This window comes from Schistocerca americana, chromosome 1, assembly GCF_021461395.2.
Source record: "Schistocerca americana isolate TAMUIC-IGC-003095 chromosome 1, iqSchAmer2.1, whole genome shotgun sequence".
Classification (NCBI taxonomy): Eukaryota; Metazoa; Arthropoda; class Insecta; order Orthoptera; family Acrididae; genus Schistocerca; species Schistocerca americana.
In genome coordinates this window covers 485,910,138-485,923,395 of record NC_060119.1, presented here as the reverse complement: position 1 = coordinate 485,923,395, position 13,258 = coordinate 485,910,138, and the positions used below count along the sequence as shown (strand labels likewise).

The following is a 13,258-nucleotide window of genomic DNA, read 5'->3' as shown; positions in this document are numbered from 1 at the left end:
GACGGATTCACGCCCTCCATTCGGCACAATGTGGAAGGTGTAGAAATTCATGGAACCATGTAACGCTCTGCTACTGCGCCTATGTTCAGTGCCAAAAGTCAACTGCTCATTTCAGTCGCAGTCGCCGATGCCGTGTAGTTAACATTGGCACATGCGTGAGTCGTCGGCTCCGGTAGCCCGTCTTTAGGGGCGTTCGGTGCACGTGTGTTCAGGCACACTTGTACTCTCCCCAGCATCGAAGTTTGATGTTAGTTTCGCCACAGTTCGCCGCCTGTCCTGTTTTACCAGCCTGCACAGCCTACGATGTCCGACATCTGTAATGAGAGGTGGCCACCCAACCCCACGACGTCTTGACGTCGTTTCACACTGGTTTCGCCACATGTTGAAGATAACCACCACAGCACTCCTTGAACATCTGGCAAGTTGTGCAGTTTCGGAAATGTTCGTACCGAGCCTCCGGGCCATGACAATCTGCTCTCAGTCAAACTCAGATAGATCGCACGTCTTCCTCATTCTACACACGAATAGCACGCTCACTGATACTACACGCACAGTGCGTGTATCTGACTAGCGGTCTTTCCTCTCCAAGTGACGCTGCTATTACCTAGACAGGTTTATATCGATATGAGTTCGGTGGTCATAATGTTCTGGCTGATCAGCGTACATTATTTTCATTTCTAGAACTTCTATACGGTGTTCCTGTCTTTTCAATCAGCCAGTGATCATTTTGACATCGTTGACTTGTCGTTGCAAACAGCAGAGTGTGCTTCTGCACTTCAACACCTACTACGAAATATACTGAACTTTTTATTCGCCCGAAGATAACGAGCCATTTGGTGGACGTGGAACTTATCGTACCCAAAGCGACAGTCAGAAAAAAATACCAGTGGTCTCAGTATCCCATCCCACTACTTCGATTTGAATCACCCGGGGATTTTGTATAAAACTTCAAGTGAATTTTCAGTAGGTTCTCAGAACACGGGTGCAATTAATTCATTGCCACCCGGTCGTCAGAAAGATGGATAACCTCAGGTGTGAACCTTCGGCTTCGAAGACTTTAATGCCAACCCTCTGTTCTTCTTTATACAATTGATCGGATGCTAAATTTCAAGCTTTTGTTGTATAAACTTGTAGAGAGGACAAGATGAAGGCCAACAAACATGAACAAAATGTTTTAGTACGTTTGCATGAGGACGCCCAAATCCTTTCTTAGCAAAGCATGATACAGACTACTTCCTACTATGCAAACAGTCAAGACACTGATAATTTGATTTTTGTTATGCTGTCGTTATATTCTGGTCGAATGTCACTCCTCAGGCACACACATATATGTCGTCACTGCATGTTTTCTAATATCATCCGACAACTTTAATAAGCTCTTCACCTCGGTCTTTCCTTATCTCTTATCGAAAGAGGTAACAGTGGTCTAGTGATTCATATCCTCGTCCAGGTATAGTTTTTCTGTGGTTTCGCGAAGACACTTAAACTTGGAGATGGTTCCTTTCGATAACGACACAGTCCATTTCTTTACACATACTTCACCAACCCTAGCTAGTTCTCTAATGCACTCGTCACCGATGGCGCTTTAAACCGTCTTCTTCCTTAATATCTCTGTGTCTGACATAATCCTAGATAGTTGAATAACTTCCGGATCTAAGATCTGATGCGGACGAGCGAAAGCGTAAAAGCTGCGGCGATCAAGATCGGTTTCCTGGCGAATGAATCGGCGACAGACTATCTTATAATGAACAGGTTACATGGCTGTTCAAGAGATCCAGTCCACTCTCTAGTTGTGGGAACCCGGTACTACACTACAAGAGAATTCATCTTTTTGAGTATCTGGGAACGGACGCGAGGCAGAAATCTAAGCGAGGTTATAAGTCGGAAACCGGTCGTACAAAGTACTTCAGACACAGCAGTCTGTCAAGATATTTCATATTCAAACTGTACAAAACACAGACCCAACCTGTAGGGCCATGTGGAATGTTCAGGAAAAGGACTTCTCGTTTTTGAGCGACAAATGTTTTCCTTGACACATTTCTCCCTATACCCCACCAAAAGATCAGATAATTGGGGAACGGAGGATCCGGCATTGTAGAACTTATGAGAGCCAAACGACTTGCATGGGCAGGTCGTATTGCTTGGATGTACAAACATCGATTGTCTTTGAAATCCATGTTTTACTCCCCACGGAAGAACCAGTAAGTGGACTAGAGCAGAAGTGGAGAACGAAATCTACGAGGAATTGTTGCAGATAGACACAGAATGTGATCGGCGGCAGAAAGCTGGAAACAGAACGGAATGGAAACGGGGGCGTGTAGCTGTCTGCAGTCCGCTGGGTCAGATCGAGTAAAATAAGAATCAGGACACAAAGTTATTAATGACGTTAGTTGCCAGTGGTACTGATTTAAGTGAAGGGGGAAAGTCGAAAATTCGTGCCAGACCGGAATTCGAACCCGGACCGATCTCTATCCCTCAGGGAGCTCTTCAAAGGAATCCGAAGAATGGAGCAGGCGGAGTGGAGGGACACGGGACACGGTGGAGTACCGCAGCGATCTGGGAAAACGGTGGGGCGAATGAGAAGCAACGGTGCGCCGGGGGAGGCACTATTAATAACGAACGGCAGCAACAGATAGGCCGGGCCAGAACAACAGGTACTGTCATTGGACGAGTTATTAATGCGGCGTTATCGCTTGATTAATGACGCTAGCTGCCACAAAACAAACACGGCCTGTGCCCGCAGCATTAACAGGAGGCCGCGGCCGCTTCGTTAAGGAGCCGCAGTCCGCGCTTCATTAGCCGGCGAACCCTGTCGCGGCAGCAGCAGCAGCAGCGGCAGAGACTTGCGGCCTCCTGCGTACTTTAGTAGTGGCTACCAATCTGTCTTCCGTTATTGGTCCACTTGATTTCACAGAGGTGCACAGGTCGCAAAACGCCACGAGCAAACTATCCGAGCAAATTTACGCAGCGATTAAAAGGGTTTTATTAGTGGATGTACACCACTGTAAGCGAGTCCCAGGGCAGTTATTTGCGCATGTGTCAACCTTAAAACAGGAAGAAGGAACCAACAAACAAACAAACAAACACACACACATATATATATATATATATATATATATATATATATATATATATAGAGAGAGAGAGAGAGAGAGAGAGAGAGAGAGAGAGAGAGAGAGAGAGAGAGAGAGAGAGAGAGAGAGAGGGGGGGGGGGGGGAGAAGGAGGAGGAGGAGGAAGAAGGAGAAGGAGAAGAAGAAGGAGAAGGAGAAGGACAGAGAGAGAGAGACTGATTTATGCATACATCGTGGAATCACATCACTCTCTTTATCGACGGTAAACAACCATCTGAGACAAAAATGTTGTGAACTGCAGCTCGTAAGTGTTAGCAGATGCTGATCGTAAGTTTCACGTATGCTATAGATTTAGTCCACCACTTCGATGCAATGCTCTCGTCAAATCACTTTGTCGGCATATCCGCTAAAACTAATGTATGACTACGATTTCCTTTCAGCTGTAAGTTCAGTCCAAACGAGAATCGATTCCAGTCCTCGAGGTATTTTAGACGCGCTTTCACCGTAATTACGTGAGCAGTGGACAGTTGTCTCCTCCTTGGCGAAAATCCGTTTTGCGAAACCATAGTTAGATACAAGACGGTTCTAACGTCACTGAATATCTGCACCAGTCGCCGTGTTAAATTTTCGGTGTTCGACTATGTTTGTCGGCAAGGGTGCAATGTATATAAGGTCTTTGTATCAAAACATTCGTTTGCAATCATACCTAACGTACCACGCTTTTAAAATTCAAAGTCGACACGTGATTCGGATATTACGCCATTACATTCGTTACTGTCTTGTTTTTCACCTTACACGAGGGACGGTGTAGTAACTATTTCTCTATAAAGAAGATGTTCAAATGAACAGTTTTGCAGTTTTAGCGTTCAGATTAATCTCTCGGTTCATGAAAGAATCATTGTAAACGTGAAAATTATATCCTTTACAGCGTTTTGCTGAGGAAATGGGGGAAATATTTGGCACCTCAGGCTACATCGTTTGATAGGTAGGAAGGTCTGGGTTAAATCCGTCGTCGACCTGTAGATCATCAAAGAGCACTTGCTCAATTCAACAAATCTGGATTTGTTGAAGGAACTATCCCGACGTTCGTCAGCAGTAGACAAGCATTAAAACTTCAGTCAGAATGGCTGGACGACGAACTGAATCCCGCTGCTGTTCCAGTGGCAAAACCAGCATGCCGTTTCGCGTGCCATCGGAAGAAAGACTGAAATTTAACGGTTCATCCCAATGGAAGTAACTGGAGAGCGAGAACTATCGCAAGTGGTGCAAGAAAATACGTTTCCTGTAGAAATAACCATATGATATTCTCTTAAAGAGAAAGAAGTAAATCCAGATACGATTCCTTTATTGTGTGGTTGCAAGAAGAAGGGGAACCATCCCTCTTTCTAAAACTTATAGATGCAATCCACGAGAATATCTAATTTACGATGGTAGTTTCTAGACTTGTTATTCAGTCGGAAAACTGATGGTCACTGGTGCATTCCGTCTACTGTAAGTCCACATTTACGGACGTATATTTGCAGGCGTCTAGCTGCCACCATACTTGAAGAACTACAGGTGTCCTTCGAACGTCTATGCACGGAGCACACGTTTTGTCTGATAGAGACATTCTTGCAAAGGAGGTGGAACGCCTTTAGTCTGTGTTTCAAGGCTGTGGATATTCTAACATCAAATTAGCACAGCTTTAACGAATAGTAAACGTGACCACTCACAAGATACGGAAGAGAATGAGCCGTTCGCGTGCGTGGAGTTCCGTCCATATCTGGGCAAGATTTCGTCTAAATTAGGCAGAATCCTCAAGGAAGCCATCTTCTGGCAACCTAGAAACATCCGTGGCCTCCTCCGTTCGGTAAAGCATGATCTGAGTTTATAGCGACTGGAATGTACAAAATGCTATGTCAGTATGGCAAAGGTTACATTGGCCAGACCATATGCACAATACAGGAAAGGTGTGTGGAACATGATCGCCACGTTCGTCTCTCGCAGCGCGGCAGGTCAACCGCGGCTGGGTACTGTACACTGTGTTTTATTCGCAACAAATGTGGTGTCGCGTCGAGTCGCTGTGAAACGAGGCCAACATTTTGGTGTGTACTGTACAGACGGGGGTGATGCTGGTCTGGAAGGAGAGCTATCGGCCACAGACGACGGTGTTCAGGTAATCGAGGAACTGATTCGCAGCAATCGGAAATTTTACGACGATGAGTTTCACACAGATGTTCTCGGACGGCTCCGTAACAGGGAGTGGATTTGTATCGGCGAGGAACTGAATGCTCGGCAGAACGTTCCACCCGTTCTTTACAGTTACTATGTTGAAAAGTTGTTGTTTTGTTGTTGTTGTTGTGGTCTTCAGTCCAGAGACTGGTTTGATGCAGCTCTCCATGCTACTCTATCCTGCGCAAGTTTCTTCATCTCCCAGTACCTACTGCAACCTACATCCTTCTGAATCTGTTTAGTGTGTGCATCTTTTGGTCTCCCTCTACAATTTTTACCCTCCACGCTGCCCTCCAATACTAAATTGATGATCCCTTGATGCCTCAGAACATATCCTACCAACCGATCGCTTCTTCTAGTCAAATTGTGCCACAAACGCCTCTTCTCCCCAATTCTATTCAATACCTCCTCATTAGTTATGTGATCTACCCGTCTAATCTTCAGCATTCTTCTGTAGCACTGCATTTCGAAAGCTTCTATTCTCTTCATTTCCCAACTATTTATCGTCCATGTTTCACTTCCATACATGGCTACACTCCATACAAATACTTTAAGAAACGACTTCCTGACATTTAAATCTATACTCTATGTTAACAAAGTTTTCTTCTTCAGAAACGCTTTCCTTACCATTGCCAGTCTACATTTTATATCCTCTCTACTTCGACCATCATCAGTTATTTTGCTCCCCAAATACCGAAACTCCTTTACTACTTTAAGTGTCTCATTTCCTAATCTAATTCCCTCAGCATCACCCGACTTAACTCGACTACATTCCGTTATCCTCATTTTGCTTTTGTTGATGTTCGTCTTATACCCTCCTTTCAAGACACTGTCCATTCCGTTCAACTGCTCTTGCAGGTCCTTTGCTGTCTCTGACAGAATTACAATGTCATCAGTGAACGTCAAAGTTTTTATTTCTTCTCCATGGATTTTAATACCTGCTGCGAACTTTTCTTTGGTTTCCTTTATTGCTTGCTCAATATACAGATTGAATAACATCGGGGATAGGCTACAACCCTGTCTCGCTCCCTTCCCAACCACTGCTTCCCTTTCATACCCCCCAACTCTTATAACTGCCATCTGCTTTCTGTACAAATTGTAAATAGGCTTTCCCTCCTTGGAAAGCAGTGTCACGTATTTCTGTCACTTGCAGGTGCAGTAGAGCACTCAATAAAGGTTATTTGGCCCGCCATAATGATGTGGAACTTGGTTTTCGAAGTCGCATCGTATCTTCAGACAGACAAAACTTCATGCCTAATGACAAGTCAACGAACAATTAGTTTTATTAATTTGATCTACGAATTTTAATTCCGTGGGCCCGCCGCTGGGCGAAGTGCGTGCAGAAATACTACATTTCGATATATGACGGACGGCGCTGAACTCGATAGAGGCAGGTCGTGAAGCGGTAGCCTAGGCACATGCGCCACCGTGCCAATTTTTGTAGAAAGGATTGCAGCTTGCAACAACAGTTTTCAGTGTGAATCATTACTGGAAAATGACTGAATGGTTGTCAAATGAAATATCGTGTCAAAGATTGTCGAGTCATCCGGTTGAAATCCCGAAAGATCATTAAATGGAATATCTGGACGGGGATTTGAATACTGCTCCTTCAGAATCGACCGGAAGAAAGAGGATTACGGATGTGGTGAGGGTAGGCACTGGCGCCAGTGCGCAAGCGTACACACTGGTGACAGCTGCACGGCGCGCTGCTACTTCACTTCGCGTCGCCCCGGACGCCTGTGGAGTGACGGGCGGCGTTTGTAACAGTCACGCGGGCCCGCGCCATTCAGAGCGTCTAGTCGCGCCATCTCATCTCATCACGGCCCGGCGCGGCATTAGGCTAATTACCCACCAGTCGGCCGGCTACCATAATGGACCCCTGCCAGCTCCATGTGCACCCTATGGGACTCATCACCGGTGAGTTGGGGGAAGGGGGGGGGGCAGAGGAGGGAAGAGAGACGGGGCCACCATTCAGCACCGCACACCAACAACAATCCCTTTGGTCGCGATTGGTGGAACGAAGAACGGTGCTGGGCGGGCGTGTCCGGTTGAACGGCACACACACACACACACACACAGAGACGTCGTTACATGCTTACACACGTACAAACACGGCGGCACAGAAATAAAACCACAGCACGCCCCTAACATATTCATTCCCTAAGCTATTATGCATTGTGTACTATCAAAAGGGCATTTTTGTCCTTCTATTCTTTTCAGGTCAGGCAGAGACGTTGGGATGACTGGTGGGGGGGGGGGGGCGACTGGTAGAGGTCGGAAGGTGAGGTAGGGGGGGGGGGGTAGAGAGAGAGAGAGAGAGAGAGAGAGAGAGAGAGAGAGAGAGAGAGAGAGAGACAGAGAAGGGAGGTGCAGTGCCATCCACTTCTTATCTCCCTCATTGCTATACACAATTTGAAAAGCTTTAAGTTACTGTAGCCTTTTCCCCTCTGCACAGCGAGTGAAAAGGAAGTTGCATGTCCGTGGGGCTGGTTAGGGGGGGACCAACAGGGTCCTGTGCCCGCACACAATGACCCGTACACAGCACGGCCACACCAGGGGCGCTGCCCCCTCTCCATCCCTCCTCTACCCATCTTTCATTCATTCCCTCTTTTTCCCTTAAAAAATAAAGGCGGAGAAAGAACACGTACCAAAAGGGAGGAGTCCTTCTCCCTGACAATAGCAGAATCTCTCTCTCTCTCTCTCTCTCTCTCTCTCTCTCTCTCTCACTTACTCACTCTCCCTGCGGCGACCCTTTCCCCCCCTCGGAACCGCCCATGGTCCCCATCTGCTCCCTGAGTTGAATTTTTTAAAACCTACTTTTGAAGATGGAACGCGCAGATACCGTGCTCCGGGGAAGTCCCGCCGCGCCCCTCTCCGCGCCGCGCATCCGCGCTGCCGCTGCAGAGCGCGGCGCTCGGCTTTTGTTATTATTGCCGCTCCACTCGCGGCGGCGATAACAATCGCGCGACAAAAAGACGCAACTCTGCCCCGGGGGCTGCGGGCAGCGCCAAACTGCCGCCAGCCGTCCGCGCACGCGCTGCGGGCACAGCGCGCCAACATGGCGACCGCTCGCATCTTTTGTGCCAAAAACCCGTTTTAGCCCGCGGCCGGTCTGCCACTGACGTCAGCCGGAGCGACGGCTTCATTTCGCGGGTTCCCATTCGATGGAGAGAGAGCTGTGCCGCCCTCGCCGCAGAATACGTAGATGGGTGTCATACATTGCAAATGTCGGAAGCCACACGCATGAAAGGGGGTTCCATACTCACGGTTTTGAGCGGGCATCTATATGCAACTGAATGAACACCATTCACATTTTGCCATTCAAGTTATTCCTCCATTTCATAAGCAAAAATGTCGTTCAAAGTTTGTAAAATCGTTTCCTGTGGCAAAGCGTATTGTTCTTGCAGTATGTGAGTGCTTGGTTTACTGACCAAGTAACTACAGTTGTACTTTAAATTCTACGGACATTCGTCGCCACACGCCATAATCAATATACACTACTTTTCACCTCGTAATTATGCTACGAATATGATTTCAGCGTAAACATTAGACATCTATCAGCATAAAGGTTAAGAACAAAACGTTTTGAGAAAATGTACTCATTTTGTGTAATTCTCGACGACTGCTAGTAATGAAGAAAGCTCGAGTAAAAGTACACAGTAAGACCAACACAAATTTCTGTTGAAGATGCTTTATTATTAATTCATGCAAAAAGCATGGAAAAATATTAATAATACAACATAGTGACTTTAGCGACTGCGGATCGAAAGGTCAGCAACATTAACACAAAAAAGGGAACTTTATAGGGAACTTTTTAAAGAGCTTCCGAGTCAAACACGTAAAGAAAAAGGATAGGTAGCTAGGAAAACAGACCAGTTTTCCGTACAACATTTCTATTCGTCCTTATTAATTTTGAAATATCTATTTTGTAAAGTGTGATCTATTCTTGTATTTAAATTAAGAGATTCGTGTCAGCACCTTAAAAATTTTGTTTTCTGTCGTCCGCCGGAATACGATTTATTAAACCACCGAGAAACATTATTTTCAGGATGCATTGATCTGTTGAACCCTAGTAGCCCATATATTCGTACATGTGGTTATCTGATATAAAATATTATTTGTCTTCGATTCCTTCAGAGTTGTCTATTGAGTGGAGTAAATTACAAGCATGCGGTCCGATTTCGGCCGTAACGCTAAATTAATAAATGTGATTTACAACAACCCCTACATGTCACAATTTGTTGTTTTCTTGCTTAGATTTTAATTAATCCTGCCTGTCTCAAAAAGAAATTTCGTGTTGCGATATTTGCCTGTTACGCGGATTTTCAGCTCGAATCGTGTAGCAATAATAAAAATCTAAGAAAGAAACGTCTGATCAAATACACAGTAGGCGACTGGCAATACGAAGTAAAACGAGACGTTGATTAGGGACGAAATTTTGGTTTTGGAACAGTTTAGTACTAAGAACTGCATACAGATTTCTGAAAGCAGCTGCAAAACATACAGTTTAATGGGTGCGGATGGCGGATTGCGAAAGTTAGTCCAAGTTAAAAGTTGAATACTCATGGTTGAAAGAAAAGAGAGAAGACTGTAATGTTAGGAAAATGAAATTATATGCTCGGAGAAATATAGGCACATGCAACAGGACAGAAATGAGGTACTCCTCGAAAACTTAATAACGTCGTTGAAGGGAAGAAATAGGAAACACTCAAGCAATCTGGTGGCCACAAACTGTTGCGAACACGTAGCCTATTCCAGGGAGCAGGTAAAGCGATTATACTGATCCATTTATGGATATCGTGGGTTAAGCGATAGACTCATACAGGCTGTCACACAACTTAAAATTGTCACACGTAGTAAATAACTGCAAGTAAGTACATAGTTACTGCGAAAGCCTAGAGTCTGGCTGATATTAACGGATGTGGCCAGAAATGCGGTTACCCTGAACAAACGCAACATCAAGAAAAGTCTCTAAATTTCACTCTAATGGTTCTTCTAATATTAAAGATCATTAAAGACATAGCTATTTCCAGTTTGATCGAAGGAAAATCGACAATTTTTGTAACAGAAGATGGTGAGTTATGCAAATATGTCTATCCCAACGACAATGGTGATGACGAAACGAGAAACCATATTGCCGACCGAGTACCAAACTTGGTTTAAGGTGGAGTCTGTCACGGAAGGAAGGATTAACGGCTCTTCAGTGTGATAGGGTTACTTCAATGTAAATGAGTTTGAAACATTAATCTTCCGTGTAATTTGTTATCACATTTGGAGAACCTTTGATTTTTGAGGGTTACAAAATTGCATGAAACGTAAACATTAGCGATTCATAGACGAGAACTTGTTGTAAATTCAAAATATAAAGAGAATAATATTCTTGAAACTTTCGTTGAAGTAGAGTTTCTGTATGCCACTATAGAAAAACAAGCCATTAGTGAAGAATTTTTCTTTTGACGAATGAACAGGCAAGGATCAGACCGTCGCAGTCAGTTTTTATCGTAACGGTATTCATGTTGAATACGTTAGTACCTTTCGCAATCACTAATCTCATACCTTTGCTCGCGGATTCCGGGGCTGCTGCTGTCCAGGCGTATTTCAAATGCTTGTACCAAACCAGGTGTTTACTGATGTGAGTCTCGTTCCTGATTGAAGCTCGTACAGACTGCGCCCACTGCCCATTAAGCATTCTCCGTCAGCGAAATATTAGCCGCTCGTATGTTCTAGTCGACAACGCTCATTGTTCTCTAGTCGAAGGAGAGCGAGGTCACGCTTATTGATTGCAAATCGTTCGCGGCGTAATTAGTGCGCAGAGAAAACAGATTAGTAAGCAAATCAGCGCCGAGGAAAAAAAGCAGGACAGTGCGACCTGTGTGAATGAATAACAAATAAGCAATGCGAGGCGGGTCGCACAAGCCAGCTATGACGGAGCTGCCCAGCCTGTGTCCTTATATGTGGTGGTACAACCGCGGTGCTAAGTCCTCAAAAGGAGCGTTTTCGCACGCGAAGTAGTATCGTCATTTCTGCAGTTCCTCACATTGTACCATTTAGTCATGAGATATCAAAAGCTACTAAACAGTCACATCACACTTTTTAAACCAGCATGATACTTTACGTTCCTGAGATTTGTGTTGTCCAATTAGTGTGGCTGCCACTGAAATCGGAAATCACCGTTTGTAGTCCTTTCTTGAGCGTGTGTGTGGGACTCATGAATGATGTTATTGTGTGTGTCTTCTAAATAAATTAGAATGTAATTTATAAAATCCACTATACTCGAAATACAACGGTTGTGTCGTCTTCTCTTGTGCTCAGAAATTAAAGTTTCGTTTTCCGGTCTTTGTTTCAAACTGTAACTTTTACACCCCTCTGTTTCTTCCATTCGAAAATTAGGTAACTCGTGAATGCTTTGGTGTGACTGCTAATTACCGTCTTTTGATGCAGACTGGAGGTTTGTTTTGAAATTCAGGTGCTTGTGTTGGAGTAAACAGAGGCATTACTCTGATCCATTGCTACTGGTGTCAAAAGCAGATCTTGCCATCACAACCTTTTAAACCCTTATTACACTGGATAAAGATCTTTGCCAAATATCATTTATAAACGACGTCTCATGAAATCTTTGCCTCTTTACGGAGATAATTTTTCATTCCTTTTGTAAATTTAGATCGTCGTCCTAGATTTTATAAAATATTTGTCAAAGAACAGTGTAGTATGGGCTTAAGCATGGTCTGCAAAGCAAGTGATTCCTCAAAACCTGTGAACGTCCTGCTTGTTCACTCCTCAGAAAACATGGTGGTGACCTTTTTCTGGCACTACAGCAGTGTGGTTTATCAAGTCCTTAAAAACTTAAATTGAAGAGAATCAACAAAGAAGCCGTATGTTGAGTTCCTCTGTTTAACACCTAATTCACGCCATCTCTTGGCCAAAGGTGTTAGGTATCATTCCATCGAGAAAGCAGAATAAATTGTGTTTTGAATACAGAGCATCTGGTGACCTGTTAATCTTGAAGGTCATATGATATCATCAGCATGTGATTAGTATTTTGGTTCATCAGTGAGTGCTATGACAAATTCAAAGCAAATGTTAGAATATGAGTTCAGCATGATTTATATGACACTTTAGGCATCTGTCTCAGCTACAGACACCTTCCAATAAAAGTGACTGGGTGTTTGACTGCGACATGTTGTATACACGTTTCGGCCACAATTTCAGTTTGCCTTCACCATGGTATGTTAGAACTACTTTGTCGGTATCATTTGGGCTTTAATACAATGACGTTTCTCCCTACGCCTACCACTGCAAACAAAACTCGTTATGCGATTAGATGCAGAAGTGGGGAAGAGCTGAGCTCGGGTCGTATCTTGATGGTAATTTTCATTAGAATATTTGCTGACGTGGACAGAACTGGAGGAATACGCCTTCCTGGTCTAGTTCTGCTACCACAGTGTCGAGTGGTGGCCCAGTTGGCGTTGCTTGCTTAGAAATGCAGTGTTTACCGCCGAGCCTAATAAGGTATTTTTGCAAGGGCTGTGTCAACATATGGTAAGATCTGGGGGAAATAAGTTAAACTGTAAACCGTACGTGTGGTGAAAAGTTAGAGGAAAGCAAGGGCGAAACGTCTCCAATAGCACGACATCTAGTAAAGCACTGCTGTGTCTTTGTGGCAGTCTAACTGAAACAAAAATTCGGTTTGCGAACAGCCTTACTACAGAGCTCTTTCGGCACCGACTAGTTTATGACATAACTTGATGAAAGCGTCTTTTAACAACTACTGAACTGGCGATCAATTATCTACAAGAATTTTGCAATATAAAGAACTCTGCGTCAGATATGGGGCACGTCTTCATCAGTCTGGGTCTAACATAAATCACTTCCAAACTGAAACCTTTATTGACGCGCTCTGATAAAAAACGATAGGTTTACCCGATAGAACATTAGCCCTTGAAAGAACTTACTGGTCGCTTTGGGGCGCTGGCC

General features: G+C 44.5%; 1 protein-coding gene across 2 annotated transcripts in view; it reads right to left on the bottom strand.

The window, feature by feature from the left end:
- Positions 1-13,258, bottom strand: part of LOC124604371 (GATA-binding factor C-like) — a 652,859-nt gene that overhangs the window by 365,184 nt on the left and 274,417 nt on the right. The gene's annotated exons all lie outside the window — the stretch shown is intronic.